Here is a 20,806-nt window from a genome sequence, read left to right as displayed (position 1 = left end):
TAGGGCCCCCACCCACCGCTCAGGGGTGGGGGCCAGGGGGGGAGGACAGTAGGTCCCCCCCTCATTATTTTTATGGCCCCCACCCACCGCGCAGGGGTGGGGGCAGGGGGAGGACAGTAGGTCCTCCCCCATTGTGATTTATGGCCCCCACCCACCGCGCAGGGGTGGGGGGGAGGACACTAGGCCCCCCCCTCATTATGTTTATGGCCCCGCACCCACCACGCAGGGGTGGGGGCGGGGGGAGGACAGTAGGTCCTCCCCCATTGTGATTTATAGGCCCCCACCCACCGCGCAGGGGTGGGGGCCGGGGGGAGGACAGTAGGTCCCCCCCCTCATTATTTTTATGGCCCCCCACCCACCGCACAGGGTGGGGGTGGGGGGAGGACAGTAGGTCCTCCCCCATTGTGATTTATGGCCCCCACCCACCGCGCAGGGGTGTAGGCCGCGGGGAGGACAGTAGGTCCCCCCTCATTATTTTTATGGCCCCCACCCACAACGCAGGGGTGGGGGTGGGGGGAGGACAGTAGGTCCCCCCCCAGTGTGTATCAGGGTCCCTGAGGACAGGTGTCAATCCATATCTGCCAAGTGACCCTATGTAGGGGGAACAGTCCCTATTCTGCTCTGTGTCAGTGTGTATCAGGGATCCTTAGGATAGGTGTCAATCCATATCTGCCAAGTGACCCTATGTAGGGGGAACAGTCCCTATTCTGCTCTGTGTCAGTGTGTATCAGGGGTCCTTAGGATAGGTGTCAATCCATATCTGCCAAGTGACCCTATGTAGGGGGAACAGTCCCTATTCTGCTCTGTGTCAGTGTGTATCAGGGATCCTTAGGATAGGTGTCAATCCATATCTGCCAAGTGACCCTATGTAGGGGGACCAGTCCCTATTCTGCTCTGTGTCAGTGTGTATCAGGGATCCTTAGGATAGGTGTCAATCAATATCTGCCAAGTGACCCTATGTAGGGGGAACAGTCCCTATTCTGCTCTGTGTCAGTGTGTATATGGGTCTCTGAGGACAGGTGTCAATCCATATGTCAAGGTGTCAATATGTCATATGTCAGGTGTCAATCCATATCCATTGTGATTTAGGAATGTTAGGTGATTTATGCCCTTTATGGATTAAAACCAGACTCTGCATCAACTGTGTAATTTTCTATGGGAGTTTTGCCATGGATCCCCCTCCGGCATGCCACAGTCCAGGTGTTAGTCCCCTTGAAACAACTTTTCCATCACTATTGTGGCCAGAAAGAGTCCCTGTGGGTTTTAAAATTCGCCTGCCCATTTAAGTCTATGGCGGTTCGCCCGGTTCGCCGGTTCACGAACATTTGCGGAAGTTCGCATTCGCCGTTCGCGAAATGAAAATGTTGTGTTCGCGACATCACTAGTGGTAAGATGGCCACGCTATTACCTACTGTTTCTTGTTATTCTAGATTTGAATTGATAAATACCAGAGGGGTGTTCAACTATTGTGCACTTTAGTAGAAAGTAATTTACGGTATTCAACCCCTCTGGCGTTTTCACATTTGGTAGTGAAATATGTCATTTAAATAGAGTTAACATTAATTGTTTTTACAGAAATGGAGTTAACAGTGATTTTTTTCTTTAAAACATACCTATTAGTTTGATGACGCAAAACGTTTGACTTTTTATTTTGGCACAAAAGAAATACAAAAACCAACAAAAAATGAGATTTGCTGCATGGGTGTCTGGGGGAGGGTTGACGCAAAGTCTCAATCTGCATAGGGCTTACAAATTCCCATTACATCAGCCAGTAATCTCATATGCCATAATTAATTTATATTTCACAGTCTCATATCACATTTTACTAGATGCATATTCCATACCATTTTATATTTCACACTATGATCTCACAAGTCATATCACTTCATATTTCACACCATGCTCACATATGCCATATTTTACCACTTGATCTTATATAACATATTTCCCCCATGCTCCCGTATGTCATCATCCTTTCATATTTCCCCCCCGCTGTCTTACTTGCCATATTTCTTACTTCACATGTTTTTACCAAATACGTTTCTTGTTTTCTTGTGACTGTACCTGTTCATATGACTGTTCCCAACGACTTCTTTGCCCATGTCACTGTTCATGCCCATGTCACTACATCATTAGATTCCCTACCCATATCTATCTATCTATCTATCTATCTATCTATCTAGTTGTGCCCAGAGTATGTAGAGTCTATCATGAAACAAATCTTTCAATGGAAATTTCTTGATAATTTCACAGTTCATTGAAAAAAAAAACACCTCAGTTTGGGGCAGTGTCACACTGGACAAGACTTACTGACAGTTTACATGCAAATCAGCTGGTGGGAATATACCATTGCAATCGACATGTGAATACTGTGTTGCAGACTTTAAGCGTACTACAATAAAAATACATCTTGTGGCTAGACAGGAGATTCCTGCCTTTGTCTGTATTATTAATAAAGTGTTCACCCAGAATGATAGACCAGACACATAGTATGTCATCTAGAGAAAGTAAATTAGCTTAAGACTACAGGACAACTAAATAAAATGCAGAACTCGGCCAGACAAAACGAGAGTGGTTTTCAGCCTTGCGTGACGAGCTTAAAAGTGTGGTGAAATTTCTTCGCCTTTATCTGCACCATGCAGATTTTGCTGTTTCCCCTTTTTCGAAGGCATAAGATTATGTCTGCTATGGTTGTCTGGATCCTACCAATGCAAAAAAAAAGAGATGTTGTGGTTACTTCTGAGAATAACCTGATGTTCTACGTTCCTGAATGGACAACAGTAAATCTTTTTTTTCTTTCTGATCTATCTAGATGGCCGAATGCACCTTATATTTTCTCAACCCACTTCCGCTGATAAGAAATAAGAATTTGACAGCATTGTTACAGAAGAACCTTGCCTCACCTACTCCCTAATTTTCCCACCAGCTGCTAAACCTTACACCTGGGGCTGCTTGTTTTTTTTTTCTTAATCAGAATAGACTAGTGGATGTTCCAGTTCTTTTTAAAATCCATAATTCTGCGTTGACTCAAACCATCCCGTTCTTTAAGATCGTAAATAGGCAGGTCATTTTTAGGAAAGTATATCTGATTTTAATACATCTATTTTCCCATTCAGGATATTAATGTAATTTCTCATTTTTGCAACTGAATTTTAATTTCTGTCATTAGTTTGCTTAAGGAACACTTTAACATTAGGCATACAAACTCTCCCAACAAATCTAAATAATTTTTTTTTTCAAATGGTGATCTCCGGTCCCTGCAGCCGCTCGATCCGTTTCCCATAAAGCCAAACTGACTCTTCTATTTTGTCCAATCCAATGCTTCTCCAATGAAATTCAGATTAGCTGTAAGAAATGAGTTTGACTGGGTTCTTACAGCAGAAGCACCATCAGTGGCTGTCATGAAGACAGCTACTAGAGGAGTATTTAACACTACAATCTAACTATTGCCAAGTCTACTGAACAGCAATGTTTTACGTTGCAAAGAAACACTATAGGACCACCTACCATGACCACTTCATTCAGATTAAGATACCTTTATTGGTTCTTTATGGCAATGTAATTTATATTGTATATATTTATGTTTATAAGAATCTTTTGGTCTGTTGGAGCAAACAATAATCTTTTTTTTATTTTTTATACTAACAAAAATCATAGTTCTCTGTGTGAATGAATCTAGTCCTGTGGATGCAATATATAGGTTTAACAGATGGAGGCTGCTGAATTTGTGAGGTGTGAAATAGGATAACTATGTAATCTCCATCAGAATAAACTATGCGGCATAACAGAGTATTCGTGGAAGTCAATGCATGCCTAAGAGACACAGACTGTTTTCCATGCCTGCATTGCCACCAATAACAACTGACATGTTATATGAGTTTGATATATGTTTACTGAATCAATTAAACCAGCAGTTATTTGTGAACACTCCTAGGGAGATCATACAAACTCATCACAGTCTGGAAACCTGATCTGCCCTACACATTGCATTACACCACAAAATATCTTAGTAAGCTAGTCAAGGTTTGGAGAAAATTAAGATGGCAGGCCTCAAGTCCATGCACAAATCCTTAGTGCTGAGCTAGCAAAGGCATGCACAAGGCCCACAACTCCTATATGCTACTATCCCAAGGGGGAGTTACCTCCTGTCCCTCTTGCTAGCCATCCCATGATGAGTCCCTAAGTTTATGGAAGTCTACTGGAAGTTACTTCAGAAGTAGTCACACTTAAGGGCAACAGCTTCTATTCAGATGCTCTAAAATATCTTATATGCTGGTAGAAGAGATTGAGATACAGTGCAATATCTCCTCCACAGATTCTCTGCTAACTAACCACTGAAGGAGGGAAGTTGGATAAAAGTCATCTTTCACACATTTACGATCACAAACAGCTGCTCCCCAGGATTGTAACTGTCTAAGATTAGGGGCTCTGTCATATAAGCCACTGCACTTTGCATGTTCTGGTGCTACCCTAATATTAAACAAACTGCCATTTTAGATCCTGTCACCATTAATTTCCTTACCAGTTCGAGTTGGTACCTCCCCCCCTCCCTAGGATTGAGTTCTCATTGTCTCCGTTCTGTCACAGCGGTGGGGGTTAGTTAGGGGAAAATATAGAGAAAAAGGGTCCCTGGTGCATTCACAGAGGAATTAAAGACGTTTTGGCCGAGTGGTTCCAGTTGGTTGGTTATGATGTTGGTGTTAAGTTGGTGGTTCGAGCCCGGTGGTGTCTCGGAACCTTGGTGGGTAAGGGGTATGCGGGTATACCCCTACCAGGAGGCAATACATTTATATGGAATTTGGCTGGGGTAGAGGTACCCGGGTATACCCTTACCAGGAAGCGTTAAGTTATGTTAAATATTATTGGTGTATATTTATGTTGAATTGTATATGTATATTTATAGGTTGTTATATTGTTACAAGAATATTTACATATGAGTCATTGCCTTATTTTTACTGATGATGTAAGGGGTATGCATGTTGACGTATGGTTGGGCGGGGGCGGGCAATTACTTTTAAAATGTTTCATTGTAGATATAGGCACAATGTTCAATAAAGCTGTGGACATATTGATCCATAACTCAGAGTGGCTGGAATTTTTGTGTAAATTGGTGGGGGGCGTGGGTGGTTATGGGTCTCTCTCTCCCCTGCCCAGATGGCGACAATGCACCTGTCATGAAATATACCACCTGGCTATTTATGGATTATATTAGATTAGACTGGATTTTACCAATTGGTTATTTAAGTTTAATAGTAAAAGTCTGGTTAATGATAAAAATGCATATTTAAAACTCAAGGAAGATTCTTTCAATATGTTTGGTTATTCCAGAAATATTCTCTCTGTATTATAACTCTACGGTGTCTGAGACATGTGTTTATAATGGATCATTTTTATTTTGTTTGCGAGAGATTCAACTCAAACTTTTTAATTGCCTATATTACTATCAGACATTCAGTTTGTCCATATTTTTGCTTTGTTTTCATGATGAGTGCAGGATCGTGAGCACTTCTTTGTGTAGTCTTCTAGATGATGTGATAGCATCATATCCAAACAGCAAGGTGATGAGTCACCCAGCATGGCTTGTTTATATCATATTAGACAAGGAAAATACGTGTCAGGCTTTTCTATTTCATGTTTCACAAACCTACTGAGAAACAAACAAGAACGTTTTTTTTTACTTCTCTAAAAATCTGTTGGAAATATAATCATTGAAAAGAAGTTCTTATATACAGATCTGAGAGACTTTTTTTAATTCTTTATTTTTCTCAACTCACATGAGGTATCAACATTTTTAGGGAATATACATTTTGATAAGGTATCAGATAAATAGTATTTCAAGGCAATAGAGTGCAAAGTATAAGGAGATTGCGACAGTGTTATGTTGCCTGCGAGAGTGCCGTGAGAGGTGTTTTTGTTTTGCGGTGTGAGCCTGACGGTGGGACGTATGAGTTGAGTTGCCACCAGGTTGTACATCTTGAGCGTGATACGGGTGGTTGGTATACTCGTGGCCTGGGTGTGTGTCCCTTCCCTCTATGGATAGTTGTGTGGCCTGTGCGTCCGCATGAATTATGAGGGGGGTGTGGGGGGGAAAGGCTTTGCCATTTGTGTAGTCTGTGAGTGGGTGTCTGGACGGTATGGTATGTGAGGTCTGCCGTGTGTGTGCATGCTGAGTAATGCTGAATGATTGGGCCCATTGTGTTTAGTTCGATGTAGGCGAAACAGGAAGGTGAATGTTTCACTCTATGTCCCCTCCATTTAGCAGTATGTACTGTGGGTGAAGACATGAGTGGCATTTAGTAGCCTTAGCAGCAAGAACAAATTGTAACAGTAAAACTTTTCAACAAGGGTTAAAGTATATATCCAGTTTAAAGTCCTGGGGTCAGCAGGTCTTGCGAGATTAGTAGGTCCCTGGTCCTGTGGAGGGACCCAGGCAAGGGTTCAGTCTCCGCCGGAGTTCGACTTCCCCTCACTTAAGTCCCCGTTCCAGTGGATGAGGAGGGTCTCGCTGACCTCGGTATAAAGTCTCTGATCACATCCAGGTCCACTTGCGCTAGCGACCTGTTCTCCGTTGCATTGTTCAGCGGGATTCCCAGTGTCTGCAGGTGGCCTTCCAGTTCCTGGTAAGTTTCTGCTCAGAGGGTGGTGTCTGGGGCTGTAATCAGGACCGAGCGGGAGGGGCCCCATCTGTAGGGCACCTCTTGAGCACGGAGGTGCTGGAGTAGTGGTCGCAGAGATTGGTGCCATAGGAGTGTGTTCCGCGAGAGATCCGGTAAGATGAGCAGCAGAGTGCCTTCAAAAGCAATGGGCGTCTTCTCCCTCACCGCGGACTGTACCAGGGCTTTGTCCTGCAGGGAGCTAAAGCGGAGGATGAGGTCCGGGGGGGGGGGGTGGTCGCTGGGGCATTGGTAGGCTTGGGGAGGCGGAACATGCCGTCTAGCCTCTGTCAGGATCGGGACAGGGATCCAACACGCAGAGTACAAACAGGTACAGGGTACGTATACCGGACCTTAGAATGGCCGGACTAACGTAAGAGTAGTAAAGAATGGTCTAGAGACAAGCCGAGGTCGAGGGAACGAGAGAGCAGGTAAACGAGAGACAAGCCGAGTCAAAGGGTAATAGAGGTAAACGAGGTAGAACAGACAAGCCGGGTCAAAACCAAAGAAACTAACAGAATACAAGAGCACTGAGTGACTAGACAAGCTAGAACCACGACAGGGCAATGAACAAACGTAGAAAGCCCTCTTTTATACCCTGATTCTAAACAGGTAATCACGCCCCCGACGAATCCTCATTCGTGCTTGGGGCTTGATTGACAGATCGGGTTGGGTTGTCGTCATGACGTCGGCTACTGAACGCCGCGTCATAAAAGGAAGTGGATCCCTCGCGGCCGGCGTGTAAACGACCGAGGGAACCGCGAGGAACGAGTGATTCAACCCTTTTGCGAGGAAGAACGTCCAAGTGTCTCACCTCCACAGAGGTAGAGACGGCAGGTACCCTGACAGTACCCCCCCCCCCCCTCAGAAATGCCCACCGGGCGGAAGGAACCGGGACGAGATGGAAAACGGGAGTGAAAAGCCCTGCGGAGGCGAGGCGCATGCACATCCTCCTGAGGTATCCAAGACCTCTCCTCAGGACCATATCCCTTCCAATCAACCAGATATTGTAACTTCCCCCGGGAGATACGAGAATCGATGATGGAATTGATTTCATACTCCTCTTGACCCTCAACCTGAACAGAGCGAGGAGAGGATGCCGTGGAGGAAAACTTGTTACATATTAGGGGTTTTAACAAGGAAACATGAAAGGAGTTAGGAATGCGTAAGGCAGATGGAAGAGCCAGACGATACGCAACTGTGTTAATTCGAGTCAAGACCCTGTAAGGTCCAATATAACGAGGAGCGAATTTCATAGAAGGAACCTTCAAGTGAATGTTTTTGGTACTCAACCATACCCTGTCCCCTGGAACAAAGACTGGAGCCGCCCTTCTATGTTTATCAGCGTGTTTCTTGAACAACATGGAATTATGCAGAAGAATTTGTCGAGTCTGATCCCACAACTTCCTCAGATTGGCAACATGAACATCAACCGACGGTACTCCTTGGGAAGGAGAAACCGAGGGAAGAATGGAGGGATGAAAGCCATAATTCATGAAAAAGGGGCTAGAACGAGTAGAATCACGAGATTGTTGTGTGCGAACTCTGCCCAAGGAATCAGACCAACCCAATCGTCCTGGTGTTCGGAAACGAAACAACGCAAATATTGCTCGATCTTTTGATTAGTGCGTTCAGCAGCTCCGTTAGACTGGGGATGATAGGCAGAAGAGAAATTCAATTTGATACCCATTTGAGAGCAGAATGACTTCCAAAAACGGGAAACAAATTGGGAACCTCTATCAGAAACAATTTCGGAAGGTATCCCATGTAAACGAAATATCTCTTTAGCGAATATCTCAGCCAATTCAGGGGAAGATGGAAGTTTAGGTAAGGGCACGAAATGAGCCATCTTAGTAAACCTGTCAACCACCGTGAGAATCACAGTCTGTTTTTTAGAAACAGGTAAATCGACAATGAAATCCATAGCCAAACAGGTCCATGATTTCTCGGGAATTTCCAAGGGATGCAAAAGCCCACATGGAAGCGTCTGAGGTCGTTTAGTCTTCATACAGACCTCACATGCTTCGACGAAATCCCTAATATCTTTACGTAAGGTGGGCCACCAGAAATCTTTGGCTATTAAGGAGCATGTCTTACGAATGCCAGGATGCCCAGCCACCTTACTATTGTGAAAGCATTGTAGCAGTTCTAGTTGGAGTTCAGCAGGAACAAAATGCCGTGACTCAGGACTCTGTCTAGGAGCCAGATGTTGTAGCTTCATAATCTCAGCAAGCAACGGAGAATGAATCCTGAGGCTAGTGTTGGCGATAATATTGCATTTGGGAACTATAGAAGAGAAAACCGTCTCAGATATAGTAGAAGGTTCATGTTGGCGAGACAAAGCATCGGCCTTAGAGTTCTTAGAACCAGGTCTATAAGTGAGCACGTAATTGAAATGGGTGAGGAACAAGGACCAACGAGCTTGTCTGGCGGATAAGCACTTGGCCTCCCCAATATAAGACAAGTTCTTGTGATCCGTCAGAATAGTAACAGGATGCAAGGTCCCCTCCAATAAATGTCTCCACTCCTTTAAGCCATGATAACAGCTAGTAGTTCCCTGTCACCAATATCATATCTGCTTTCAGTCCCAGATAGTTTCTTGGAGAAAAAACCACATGGATGTAATGGTTTATCCACGCCTAACCTTTGAGACAAGATGGCACCTATACCTGTCTCTGAGGCGTCTACCTCGAGTAGGAAAGGTAAAGTCGTATCGGGGTGAACCAAAATTGGTGCAGAAGCAAAAAGTTCCTTAAGTGTCTTGAAGGCAACGAGAGCTTCAGTAGACCAAGTCTTAGTGTCAGCCCCCTGTCTGGTCATATTGGTAATAGGAGCAATAATGGAAGAGTATCCTTTAATGAAGCGCCTATAGTAATTGGAGAAACCAATAAACCTCTGAATGGCCTTGAGACCCCTAGGTAATGGCCAATCTAAAATAGACTGGAGTTTATCCGGATCCATTTTAAAGCCTTCCCCAGAAATCACGTAACCAAGAAAGTTTATCTGAGATTGATCAAAACTACATTTCTCCAATTTGCAGTACAATCCATGTTGTAGGAGTTTGCGCAATACCCTTCTGACTTGTCTGTGGTGGGTCTCAATTTCTCTAGAGTGTATTAGTATATCATCTAAATATACAATAACACAATCCTGTTGAAATTCCCTAAGAACTTCATTGATCAGATCCTGAAATACTGCCGGTGCATTACAGAGCCCAAATTGTCCTAATCTTCCGGGAAACGCTCGCACCTAAGTTTCTCTAGAGGACAGGCCTTGGGTGTTTCTATTTTGTCCTCTATACATAATTATAGAGATCACAGGCTTCTACTACCGGTTTCTTTAGCATGGGAGAAGGGAGTAATAAAGACTATGGCATTGATAGACTCCGGAGCTGCTGAGAGCTTTATCGACCAAGTTTTTGTTTCTAAACACTCTATCCCATCTCAGCTAAGAGAGACTCCCTTGGCCGTTGAGGCCATAGATGGTAGACCATTATCTGAACCTGTGATTTCTCATGAGACTATACCTGTTATTTTGACTGTTGGTATCTTACACGAGGAGGATATATCCCTTATGCTTATCTCTTCTCCTTCTGTTCCTATAGTTCTGGGGTATCCATGGTTAAAGAAACATAACCCTATTATTGATTGGGAGCTAGGGGAGATAACTTCATGGGGTCAGGGTTGCCAGGACAGGTGTTTACAGAAAGTCTCACCACTTTGCGTAGGCAATACACCGGTTAACTCCACCCAGTCTACAGACTTACAAATACCGTCTCGATACATAGATCTAAAGGCAGTCTTTGACAAGAAGAATGCTGATACTTTACCTCCACACAGGTCCTTTGATTGCAAGATTAATCTCCTACCTGGTACTATGCCTCCGAGGGGCAATGTATATCCTTTATCCACTAAGGAGAAATTAGTCTTAGAGGAGTATATCCGTGAGAATCTAGACAAGGGATTCATTAGGAGATCATCCTCGCCTGCCGGGGCCGTTTTTTTTTTTGTGAATAAAAAGGATGGCACGTTAAGGCCTTGCATTGATTACCGAGGTTTGAATAAAATAACTATCAGAAATGCATACCCAATTCCCTTGATTACTGAGCTCTTTGATCGTTTAAAGGGTTCCAAGATTTTCACCAAGTTAGATCTCAGAGGGGCGTATAACTTGTTGAGAATTCAGCAGGGAGACGAGTGGAAAACAGCATTCAATACTCGATATGGGCACTATGAGTACACGGTAATGCCTTTTGGGCCCTGTCGTAATGTCAGGATCGGGACAGGGATCCAACACGCAGAGTACAAACAGGTACAGGGTACGTATACCGGACCTTAGAATGGCCGGACTAACGTAAGAGTAGTAAAGAATGGTCTAGAGACAAGCCGAGGTCGAGGGAACGAGAGAGCAGGTAAACGAGAGACAAGCCGAGTCAAAGGGTAATAGAGGTAAACGAGGTAGAACAGACAAGCCGGGTCAAAACCAAAGAAACTAACAGAATACAAGAGCACTGAGTGACTAGACAAGCTAGAACCACGACAGGGCAATGAACAAACGTAGAAAGCCCTCTTTTATACCCTGATTCTAAACAGGTAATCACGCCCCCGACGAATCCTCATTCGTGCTTGGGGCTTGATTGACAGATCGGGTTGGGTTGTCGTCATGACGTCGGCTACTGAACGCCGCGTCATAAAAGGAAGTGGATCCCTCGCAGCCGGCGTGTAAACGACCGAGGGAACCGCGAGGAACGAGTGATTCAACCCTTTTGCGAGGAAGAACGTCCAAATGTCTCACCTCCACAGAGGTAGAGACGGCAGGTACCCTGACAGCCTCATGGTTTTAGCCTGTTTTGGGGGTAGGTGGGCCACAAGGAAGCGCCTAATGAAATGTGGTAAGTCTGGCAGACCCACCTTCTCTGGCACCCCCCTGAGTTTTAGATTGTACCTGCGTCTCTGATCCTCCAGGACGTCCATTCTGCGGTCAATTTGCAGCCGGTGCTTGTCCACATCAGCGAGGCTTTTCTCCATCACTGCAATCCGGCTCTCATGTGTGTTTTGGACAGATTCCACTTGAGCCAGGTGAGTGGCTGTGTGTTCAATGGCTTTCCTGAGGGGGGCCATGTCTCCCGCTAGATTTGCACAGAATTCCGCTAGCATCTACTTTAGCTGCGTTGCTGTGACCGGTTCACCGCCTGTAGCAGCTTCCGATGGAGCGCGGCCCTGCTTCGCCGCCTGAGCTGCTCTGTCTGTTGGGGCTGTAACTATGTCATCGGAGGAGTACGAGGTGTCGTCGTCCTCCAGCACCATCTTGCTCCATGCGGCCCTCTGCGAGCTCCGGAACATGTCTTCGATATCCCGGCCCGGCGGGCTCTTGTCCTGCTTAGGTTTTTTGTTCTTGCGGCCCATACTTAGTTTTGTGGTCCTGGGGTTGAATTCCAGGGTTTTCCGAGTCTCTGAGTTGGTAATTTTGGCCGATATCGGTGAGTTTGAGCGGAGCACAGCGAGCATGCGACCGTCCAGGTTCACCGCTAGGCTCCGCCCCCTGAGAGACTTTTTGACGTGCTGGCACAACACATTTCATAAAGTGTCTTTTTTGTCTTTAACATAAACCATATATGTGCATGATTTGAAATTTGGCGTAAAAAATTATATTCTTCAAAAAACCATAGCCATGAGGTTTAATCCAGATTGTTACTCTGTTTTGCAGTGCGGAATAAGACACTTAATATACAGTAAGTTATTTTTGTGTTACATCTGTTCACATCTAAATACTATGCAATTGTACGGATGTGTATAGTAATAAATAATTTACCGAGTATTAAGTGATTAAGTTTTGAGAGTCTGGATGCACCTCATATGAATATGTGGTTGCTTTAGATTTAAATCTCTAAAGCTGGGGTTATTCTAGAGATCTTAACATTTAGGGTGCTAACATAGATTCCCCTGCAAACGCAAGCATAAACACAAACACAGAAAATAAAAAGTTTCCACTATTATGGTGTTTCGGCTGTTCCTTTATGGATTTTTTAAATTAATGGTAGCGAAGAATAGATTTTTGGTTTCGCTACAATTTTAAAAGTTTGCCTTTTTCTTTGTGGTGAGACTGACCATCCCAGGGTGAGCGGTGTTGGTGTAATCATGTAATATGCTACAATTACCATTCTAAGTCCAGTTCAATACACAGTTCAATACAAAATTGTCAATATGCAGTCTGGGTGAAGTTATACAGTTATTCAATTTGCTTTTCCTTCTGTCACTATAACTTCAATCAAGCACAACAGTCATAATGAATATGTCATTTTGCCTTGCATGCAATTATGTCATACAGTCCTTCACGTGATTGCAGTAGCCCTGAGCTTCAAGTGGTCTGACTGGGAATGTACCTTCCATTGCACAATATACTCAAATAGTATTTTCATTTTGAACTTTCTGCTTTGACAACTGTAAAAATTACTTTTTTCCCCCAAGCTGCTCACATGATATTATAAGCAATTGCAAAAGTGTTTCATAATCACAAAATGTTGTCTTTTTCAGTTGCAGAGAAAGTCTGTTATATAAAACAGTTGCTTTGTTAGGTTCTAGAGCAGTTCCATTGATCCGTATCATACGTCTTCACTTACTGATAAACAAGTAAGGAGAAAAATTTGTGAATTAAAGCAATTTAGAGAAAAGATGATTTAATCTTGAATCTAATCCGATATCTCTTGCGATGATAATTGGTGGATCATTTTTATTCCACGTTGGGAGATTTTAAAAGAAAAAATACTCTGGCAGCATTCATTTACATAAAATTTAAAAATAAATATGCAACATATGAAAGGAGAGTCCTAGGACCTCCATAAGTTGGTAGACAGACTCAATGCAATTTACTGTTTGGTTAACTGATCCCTTGCTTTATTCGAATACATTGGTAAACAGAAATTACACTTACAGGGTTACTCCAACCACCGTGACCACGTCTGCTTTTAGAAGTGGTCATGGAGCAAGCAGTCTGTATGTGCAGCGTTTATGTTTGAAACGCTGCCTATACCGAGATATCTGCCTTTTTGTGCTGGGTCAAGTTGCAGTCATGGCACACATGATCTAGGCATCCAGGAACTCTCTTCTGGACCTACCTAACTTGAATTCTGTGCAAAAACTATGTTTCTCATCATCACGCACTGCACGTTGGTGACGGATGTAATCAGCTTCTTTACTTGCAGACAGAGCTGTGAGTGTGCCTGCAAAGAATATGCTAACTAAATGTGTAATGTAACATTTGTCCCCTCCTTCCAGCCTTATGCAAACTCTCCCAGTTCTCCCCACCTCCGTACCTGATAGTTCAATTTCTCTTTTGTTGTGTTTTGTTTACCCCCTAGTCCGTTTAGGTTTTGTTCACTGTACACTCTCCATCCTCTTGTGTTCTAAGCACTGCCTTGTCGGCATATGGACAGGCCTTAAAGTTAAATTGGACTTTCACTCATGTTATCGCTTAACTCTTAAAAGCTCACACTGCGCATGCATGGTGTAGCTTTCAATGTTTCTGACAGAGAACCATTAGATTCAAAGCTTTCCTATCGGAAGATGCTGATTGGCGCATTTGTGGCACTCGCCAAGCATGTGCACAAGTTACAACATGCTTCTCTATGAGATGCATCTAATTGGACCAAGGAACACCAAAGGATGATGAGGTATGACATTCAACATCAAGATGGCTGAGGCGGAGCTATGTTCATCTTTATGCCATACCAGGAGTAATGAGCAGTAGTAAATTGAGATTATCAACTGTGCTCACTGCCCCAATCCCCGGTATGAATTGGTATGCTGCGATGCATTAACATAACTTTGCTTCCACTATATTGGACTTGGAGGACAGACTGCAGGCTGATGGGAACTGAGCAACTCTGCTTAATGGGGAGTAAACTGTTTAGCACTGATGTGGTACACAGTGCCTACTGACTCTAGGAATCATAACTTCGTCAACCATTTGAAGTGGTTATTGTGCCTAAAGTGTTCCTTCAACAACTAATAAGTCTAAGAGATTTCAAAAAAGAATTGTGGAACTGTCACACTGATACTTTAATCACAGGCATTTGCATTTTACCCTACAAATTCTTGGTATTTCTAATTGTTATAAGATTACACATTGCTCAACTGAAAATATATTTAGCCTCTTTATAAATCGCTGGTAAGACCACACCTTGAATATGCAGTGCAATTTTGGGCACCTGTTCTATTGAAGGATATCATGGCACTAGAAAAGGTGCAGAGACGAGCTACAAAATTGATAAAAGGAATGGAGCATTTTAGTTACGAAGAAAGGTTAAAGAAATTAAATCTCTTTAGTTTAGTTTAGTACAAACCATTACCAGGAAATCTATTCATAAACAGGGTTATACATAGGACACGAGGTCACACATTTAGGCTGGAAGAAAGGAGATTTTATCTAAGGCAAAGAAAAGTTTTTTTTACAGTAAGAGCAATAAGGATATGGAAATCTCTGCCTGAAGAGGTGGTTTTATCAGAGTCCATACAGATGTTTAAACTGCAATTGGATAAATACTTGCAATAACATAACATACAGGGATATAATTTCTAATTAGTGGGGTAATAGCTGCTATATTATAGGAGATATCTGACTGCTATTTTTGAGTCAAGAAGGAATTTTTTCCTAGTTTGTTGCAAAATTGGAAGCGCTTCAGACTGGGGTTTTTGCCTTCTTTTGGATCAACAGCAAAAGCATATGTGAGGAAGGCTGAACTTGACGGACGCAAGTCTCTTTTCAGCTATGTAACTATGTAACTCCTCTTATTCCAGATAATTCATATATGTTTATGTGTTACTTAATTAACATCAAAGATTTATCTTGTTAGCTTTGGAGACACCTGCCCATTGCTCCATGTAGACATTCTCCTCAGTAGCCAGTCAGTACATTACCTATGAATAATATAGAAACTTTGACTAGATGTATGCTTGTAGAAGCTGTTCTGAGAATCTTCACAGATTTCCCACAGCTTTTTGCATCATTTCCTTTATCTTTCTGACTCAGGTTCAGAAACTCGTCTGGGAAATAAATGTACTGGGACATTGCAAATTCAACTTCACACGTAATTTCAAATGTTTAGTGTAAAGTTCGAGCAACTGAATGCAGGGAAGGACTGGCTATTTCTGGAGGGTATCTATAAACAAATAAAAATTGAGACCATATCAGCAAACTCCCTCCCTTTGTTCAATTTATATAAAAAAAATTATACTAGAACTGAAAGAACTAGAACACAATATTACAAATAATACAGTTCCATAATAAAGTTTATTAAAGTTTTATTATTGTGCTGTGAAACAGCAGCCCACAATCCTCTTTATACTAATGGTCCAGGGGGCAATTTCCCCCTTCCCTCCTTGTCAATCATCTTCTGACTAAGTGTTTATTTAAAAAAAGAGAGAAAAAAACCGAACCGCACTCCAATCACGTGAAAAACTAGACCAAGGGCCAGCATCATCGGTGTCTCACTTATCCAAATAAATGCAATTGAAGATACTTGGAGTGCCTGGATACTCTTTCTACCACTAAATATTTATTTAAGCCGCAAAAGGTAGTTTATATGTATACTGTAAAGAATTGCAGTATAATGTATACACATTAAATTAATAAAGTAGATATACCCTAAAGAGTATTTTACCCCCCTCTATTTACAATTAATATTTTCCAAGTGATCCTAATTAGGAGGAATTGTCTTTTTTATCTTCCTAAATCCTTCTCTTTTTCACACCAGTCATGGTTTTATAAGAGCTCAGAATTTTTGTGTGTATTGGTGGATTAATGACTTTAGAAGAACATTTACGGTAATGTGTCTTAAAACTACAGCAAATATATTTTGGATTGTTGTCTAAGTGAAAGACTTTGATATTGCTTGAATTAACTATTTTATATGGTTGTGTTCAGGAATAATTCAGTCCCTCTAGTCACACGTCCAAGTCATTAATATGAAAACAAAATGATATTTATTTGTCTCAATGCCATAGCAGTGTAATAGTGAAGACTCTTTTAAACTCTCCTGCATACACAAAGGACACGTACTTACTCGACAAAACGGAAAAATAAAAATGATCATCTAATGATCTATAACTTCGCCAGTAAGAAGTAAGAACACAAATGTAATTGCATTACCATGATACCATTATAATAAATACTGAATAATACTGCTGACAGTACCATTTGCACATACAAGACAGTTAAATTAATACATTACTTTTTATTTTAACATGTGGTCAGTTAACGTGGTAAAACAGTTCTTTTTTAGTGTGAATATTTAGCACAGTAATTAAATTACTAACATTTTGCTTTGTGACTAGTAAAATAATGTTAGCACTAATGAATTTTTGTTAAAGTTTTGTCTATATCATGCAAAGGATGTATACAATTGCAAAACTAAAGTAGAGAGGCCCTGGTGCAAGAATTATTTTGGACCCCCTATCGCAAGGTTGACCAAAAGGTAAATCCCCATCTGCTCCCACTATGCTTTTGCCAGCTGGGGATCTACCAGATACACACAGGGACACTCATACAGATACAAGCATTAACACACATACACAGTTACACAGGGGCACACGCAGATACACATACAGACACACTGTTAGATACATAGACACACAGATATACATACAGATACACGCACAGACACACATGCAAATACACAGATGCACATACAGACACATAGATGGATATACATACACACATATACCCATACATACACAGATAGATACACATACAGACACAGATAGATACACAGACACACAGATACACATACAAACACACAGCGACACAGACACACACCCACACTAATACAAAGACACCCTCCTATTTTCTAAGTTTGGTGCGGGATAATGGTCTCCCTAGTGTCTAGTCTTTTGACTGAGGCTGTTGGGAGTCAGAGGCTCTCCCAGTCCGTGCACCCCTTCTCTTTTTTTTTTTTTTTTTTTAAATTCTTTATTTTTGACAGTGCAGTAGTTAGTATCATATAGCAAAGAGTACAGGTAGGCATAGGTACAACATTAAGTGACGTTAGATATTGGTAGATAGCCTGTAAGTTCCAGGTATACTGCACTGGTATTTTTGTAAAATAACGTAAACAACAGAAAGTAACATAACAATCAAACATTTCAGCCTGCGTGTCCTTAAAACCTAAGGTGCTGGCATTTACATAGGTTAACTGAGGTGGAAGGGGGCCAGGGAGGTACACAGCTGGGACCCAAAAGCGGAAACAAGGTATGATAGTAATAATCACTAAATCAAAGATGAGCTACCTGTGAAGGTACGTGTCGGGTATCCCTATCTGACATTCTTGATATGCAGTCTAGGCTGGTTGGGCCGAACCCAGAGTGGGCGTAAGGTGCAGGGTCACTAGCGGCCCTGTGATATAAGATGGTTTGCTAGGACCTACGTCTATAACTTACGTAGGTAATGGGTTGCTCAAACGAGTAAGTTGGCCGGGTGCTCATGGTATATATGTATAGTGCCAACTCCACTAGTTACTATCATGGAAATGAAAATCAAACTTGGGAAGTCAGACTACATAAAGTAAACGATAACACTAATATTGCATAAAGAGACATGTGTTGGAGGTATGTGTAGAGGGGTCTCCGGGTTAGAGGGTCGGTCGCTTGTCGCAGGCCGTAAGCATACATTATATCGTGTGAGGGGTCGGGTAAAATCTATGAGCAAAACCCCTTACTTTCGTGTAGAGTCTGTTGTGTGTTCCTCAGGGGTAGTCGCCTGGCCGGGCATGTTGCAGATTTCAGGGATATGTGGGGGAGGGCCGGTCGTTACCTGGCATACTTCGGTCTGTCGGGTACGTCAGGTCCTCTAATGGTCTGGTCCCGATGTCTCAGAGTAGGCTTGCGTCTAAATATGTGTGGAGGTGGGCGTATCGGGCGGTCGGGTTCGTGTGTGTGGCTAAATGTGCGGTGATGTCTGCAGTAGTGTCCCCTAGCAGCTTCGTGAGTATTGAGTGTCCCTGTCTAGTCGGGTGCATGAAGAGCGTACGGGCGTGGGGCATATCTTGTCTCTGTTGGTAGGTGACTTTTTAGGGGGGTAGTAAGGCCACTCCAGTCGGGGTCAATTCTAGACATGGGTCCCGTGTGGGCGGCAGGGGTTAGGGCCCAGATCTGCCATAAGGGGGGATACCATCTGGCAAGTCCAAATTGTATTTTACAAGTCCAGGAGTAAACCGGGGGTTTTCCTGCCGGCAATGGGGTACCTTCCAAGCAGCGTCAGAGGATTGGACAGTCTGCGGTAAGTTGTGGGCATCAGGTGGTGATCGCGGCGTAGGACACCGGGGTTGCGCCTCTCGGGACGAAGGCAGGAATGTTCGCCGGGTCCCAGTTAGGTTCTGACATGGTCTGGTGAGGGGGCCCTTTCTGGGTGAGAGGGTCCTGTGGAATGCCCAGAGTCTGCAGCAGGTCCGGTGCGTCGTGGATATCGTGGATCAGGTGGGAGTCCGTGCCTTGTAGTACTTGGAGAGTTCTGGGGTTCCGCCATCTATAGCTGATTCCATGTTGTTGGAGCAAAGAGGTAAGTGGCCGCAACGATCTGCGCCATGCCAGAGTGCCGTTTGACAGGTCGGCCAGGAAAGTCAGTCCCCTATTTTCGAACTGTAATGGGGTTTTACCCCTGAGGGCCGTGAGAATTGTCATTTTATCGCTTCCATTTCGGAATGTAACTATGGTATCTCTCGTGGCTGAAGGCGGCGCCCTGGGTGGTTTAGGGACCCGGAATTGGTCTGCAGGGATGATGTTTTCGGATTGTCCCTGGGGCAATACCGCCCCCAGTATGCGTCGTATAACGTGCGGCAGTTCGGACTCCTGTATTTCGTCTGGGAGCCCTCTAACTTTTAAGTTTTGCCTTCTCCTGGCGTCCTCCTGGGCCGCGAAGCGGCGTTCATACAGCAGATTCTGCCCTTGTAGTTCTTGCACCGCTTTTTGTAAGGACGTTAGGTTCTGCTGGTGGCTCTGCGAGGAGGCCTCCAGCGTGCTGATGCGGCCTGTCAGGCCCTGCAGTTCTCCCCTTAGGGCCTTAACGTCCGTCAATATGTTGGTTTGGAGTTCCGCCAGGAGGGCTTTCAGAACCCCTGTGGTCACTAATTCTGTGTCGGTCCCCTTCTTTTGGGACTTGTTCTTCTGGGTTACGGCTGGGGTGGGAAGGTAGTCGTCCTCGGCGTCTTCCGAGATATCATCCGAAAAATCGGAGCAGCCGCCATGGAGGGCCGCCATGTTGGTCTCCGTCGGGCCTCGTGCATGTCTCCACATATCGCCGATTGTCAGCCCGGAGGTAGGTTTGTCTGGCCCCGGTTTTTTATTTTTCTTTCCCATATTGTTTTGGGGGGTCTTTGCAGTCGTTTTTGGAGGAATAGTGGTTATTTGTTGTAGGTAAAATTAGGTTTTCGTCGTGAGTTGTCAGGAGCTCCAGTTCCCTGCGACCGCTTTCCTCGGCAGTCGCACCCCTTCTCTTTATCCTCACCCTCCCATTCAGCGCGGTAATATCAGGGAGGAAATGGCCAGGCTGCCATTATTAAAGAGACCTGTGCGTGCTATTAAAGGGCCACAGCGCACGACCAGGCCCCTGAAAGCACATTGACTTCAGGTGACCCTAAGTGGATGGGTCACCCAATGGGCCCCATCAGTGCGCGGGGTCCCTGTGTTGCCGCACCGACTGCACCGGCATTAGGTCTGCCTCTGTATTTATAATACAAATTGATATTATACAGTTTGGTTAAGAGGTTAGAAAATATCTCTAAACAACCCAAGTATGTTTTAGGCAAATAAAAAATAGATATCTCTGGAGCAAAGTGGAAATGCTGGTGCCATAGTGCAACCATAACATTTAATAGAGGAATATAGACAAAATAATACAAACATTTTGGGACACAGCCCTTTCTTATTGTACATTGTACTCTATGTTTTCCTTTTTGCATGCCCCAGCATGTTTTAAGAACATGCAAAATACATGTATATGGTTATACATGCCATACTGTATATTTTAAGAAATGCAAGTTAGCCATTACATTTACAGAGATGGATTGAATAACAGGATTCTTAATGGAGGCATAACAATTTGTAATCTCTCTAGTTTCACGCCTCTCTTTCATATTTGCGGGAAATAGCATTTGGACATAAATG

The sequence above is a fragment of the Pelobates fuscus genome, chromosome 1, assembly GCF_036172605.1.
Source record: "Pelobates fuscus isolate aPelFus1 chromosome 1, aPelFus1.pri, whole genome shotgun sequence".
In the NCBI taxonomy this organism is placed as follows: Eukaryota; Metazoa; Chordata; class Amphibia; order Anura; family Pelobatidae; genus Pelobates; species Pelobates fuscus.
Note: the sequence above shows the minus strand (reverse complement) of the source record.